A 3,884-nucleotide genomic window follows, 5' to 3' on the forward strand; every position below is an offset into this window, starting at 1 on the left:
AGAGCACAGGCAGGGGGGGCGCCACCGCACAGGGGCTGCGCGTCGGCCGCCAGAGGGGTAGTGTGACTCTACGAAAGAACAAGAAAGGTGGTTAGCAGGGTCTAAAAGCCAAAACGATCGGGCACATAGACCCGCAGGTTAGTGCTAGCGGAATACGGGCTGGTTGGGATCAGAAAAGTGAAGCTGAGATGATTAGCATTAGGAGGAATTTCGGCATGGCCCCAGAGGAATCTGGGCCTAGTGGGGGCTCACCTGTCCATCGGACAGGTTCATGGGGGTCTTGTGAAAAGCAACCGAAGGTGGTGATCGTTTTGCTGAGTAAGGTATCAAACTTTCTCCAATTGCACATGCCCACGACACGTCCAAGTGGTTAGATAATTGACCTACAACTGTTCTATTCACAATATAAATCCTTCCCCATCACTCCGTTCCCCCCTCTTCGAACCACCACTCAACCTGGTCACCGCCGGGTGCCACATTCCCCCTAATAAGTACAATATACCACAAACAAGTTTTGTTTTAGCGAGAGACAACATTAAATGCGAGTCCTACCTTCTCACCCTTTCTTCCTTGTCCTTTTCACAACAAAAAACCCTACAAACAAGCAACAAACTCAAACAAATACTACTACTTAAATACTTGTTCAATCTCCACCAGGGTGTAACCAGGTCACCGAGGAGGACTTCAGAATTCCACCCCTCCAAACTACCCTCCTGTTCTATCCCCTTCCTCCCATTTTTTCTTCCCCCCTATCCCTACCACCTCCCCTTTGTCCCCCGCACTCGACTGGGTTCTACGAAACAAACACCATCTCCCACAGCTTCTACCTGCAACTATTCAGCTCAAGACTCATTACCTCGCTACCAGCTTCTCAGCGCTTCAAAAACTCCGCAAGCTCTACCTCTTCTCAAGTCTCTAGCATCCGTACTCGTCGCGAATCAAGCGAACTACCATCTTCCGCGTGAGAGGTTTCCTATACTTCTCCCTCGCCCGTCCCCTCTCTCCTCTCCCGGTGTTCCATGAATGTTTGTCTTTGCACAATGGAATCCGGACGATGGTTTTCCTTCGACTCTCACCTGGTCCTGGAGTTTGAGGTGTGAGGGCAAAAGCTTCTCTGATAGTCACGGCAAAAAGCTAATGAGGCACGCTCTACCTCGTAAGGGAGGGAATTCTCTTGTTTCTCTTTTTCTGTGAGTTATAAATGTAAATCAATAACTAATCAATCACAATCAAGAAGAGCAACACCACGAACCAAACAACGCACATAGTGACTCCCAACGCCTGTAACCATATATAAAGCCGCACAAATATATACCATCAGTAAAAAAACAAACTTAAGAATAAAAACAAAAGTAACGACACACTGCTAACAGAAGTACACAAACATGAAATAAAACCGCGGAAAGAGCCGGAACTCACAAGATGGAAACAATAACAGACAACACCATAAAAGCGAATATCGAAAGTGAAGAAAATAAAGACTATCACAAAGAGAATGCACGATGCGAGCACCGCATAGAGCCTCAAAAAACACGGCGGCCAGCGCAGGCCACCAAACCAGACAAAACACCGCACTCGCGGTGCCGACCAAACATCATCCATCATCGACTCGACATATGAGTGTCGAGGCGCGAAAACAGAAAAGCACAACAAGCGTCCGAGGAAAAAAAGACAAGAAGCCACAGTATAAACAAAAACCCCAAAACAGAAACAAGCCACACTAACTAGAGACAAGGCATAGGACGAATGAGCATCGAACGCGAAGGATGGCACGCTTGGCAAAACCTGATGTCGTAAATCTTTAATCGCCAAGGCGACCGCGAATCAAAGTGAGACGAGACCAAGAAAACCCAACTGCGGCAACGCGGGATGCGTATGAGCAGGATAGAAAAAAGGAGGACGGTATTCAGGACACTTATAGAGTGTCAGCGCGCTTAGTAATTTACCTCATGATTGAGGTGTATATGTGGAGTGGCGGCGAGTGGTAGCTCAGTAATTACGGTCGCTGATTTTAGTGGATATTACTCGTTATTGTTGACTTTTCGACCCACAATTGTTTTTAAAATGGCATTTTCTACGCACTTGTTTTGTAATTTGATTAATGAATTAAAAAAAAAAAAAAAAAAATCACACGAAGTGACCGCTTGCGTATGGGGACCTTCAAAATAAATTCATAACAGACAAAAACACTATATCACATCGAAATAAAATTAACTTACTGTCTGAGAACTAAACGCCTTGCAATGTCCTCTGTGTGAAGCAGTAGAAACGAGCCAGCTCCACATTTTCCGTTTTTGCTAACACAATGTGCTGCCTAAAAAAGTTAAAACCGTGGAGTGAAGTCATTACCATGGCTGCTCAGCAAAGTAGTTAGCATGCTATGCTAGCATGTCGGCCACTGCCGTGCTACCATGACAGCGCTGTCTTTATCATATTTATTTCCTACCTGAAAGATAGTTCAGTCTTTGATAACGTCTTTGTCTTTCAGTTTGGAGTGCCATTACACACAGAGTAAAAGATACAGTAGCAGTTTCTTTACAGTCGCTTGTGAGCTACAGCCGCAGTGGCGCCTGACCTCACAGGCAGCGGTTCTTTTTTATGCAGGCTGGTAGGGAGGGTTCCTGATCGCTGATTGGCTCGCCCTGCACATAGGCTCGTTCGAATGAGCCAGGTCTGCGCAGATCGATCACCGGCGATCGGCGCCCGTTGCATCCGGTTAGATTTGTGTCCGACTAATCCCGACTCGCTCTGACGTCATGCACACGTGGGCAACGGAAATCTCACAGAGCAAGGCGGACGCAGTTCTGGGACGCAGGCGGCGCGTTGCTTTTCCCCGACTGCAAGAGCCGGCGGACCCAGCGGACCCAGAGCATGCTGGGAAACGCCGGCTTCTCAGCTGATTTAACACCTGATTGGTTTACAACATGATGACGTTTTATATAAACTTTTTACTGTTTTTGAATCGGAAGGATTTTAATTGCTATTTGTCTGATTTAAAGACTTATTCTGTACATAACACTGTTGTGGCTGATATTTAAGTTTAGAAGTCAGAGAGACTAAACCCGTTCAGATCACGATCATCACAGTGTGTTGTTCATTAAATCAGCAACAGGTCGCATGTAGAGCACTTTGACAGCTACTCTGTCATAATTAAAACAACTGGAGACTGTGTACCAGCTGGTATGTGGGTCTGTTATATTTTATTAAATCGGAATCGCACCACCGTGTTTTCATCCCTTCCTGTCCGCAGCCTGAAGCGGCTGGAATCGCTGGAAACTGTCCGACTTTACCGCACTTTCTTCTGTCACCGCCCCCGCTGCTGCCGCCTGCTCTCGTCCACTCTACAGGCGAGCGCAGTTTCATCTCGAACGAGCCACTATCCCACACTTAACCCACGTCAAAAAACTGTGACCTTGCTGTGCGCAACACAGCTGACCAATTAGGCCACATTTAAATAAACTTGTACGCCTCCAGTATCACACGCTGGTCAACCAATGAAATGCTCCAACAATGCCTATATAATACACCATTTGCTTTCTTTCAGATACAGTTGCTTTAACGGTGAAGTGTTATAGTCACAAGTCGATCGGAGTGTCCCGCAGGCTGCCATCACGTTAATTATTACAGATTGGCTGTTGATCAGTCAGTTTTTTGTTATAATTTACATTGTTTGAGATGTGGTGGTGTGTTGACTGACAGTAGTTTAAGCTGTCATTGATTACTGCACATTACATGTGTGCTCTGTGAAAAACAGGTTATAGTTACATTGTTACCTTAATGTAATGTGCAATGTAATCAATGACAGCTTAAACTACTGTCAGTCAACACACCACCACACTCTCAAACAAGTGTAACTTTATAACTAAATAAAACTGTAACATGAT

The sequence above is a fragment of the Etheostoma spectabile genome, chromosome 9 (assembly GCF_008692095.1).
Source record: "Etheostoma spectabile isolate EspeVRDwgs_2016 chromosome 9, UIUC_Espe_1.0, whole genome shotgun sequence".
Lineage (NCBI taxonomy): Eukaryota > Metazoa > Chordata > Actinopteri > Perciformes > Percidae > Etheostoma > Etheostoma spectabile.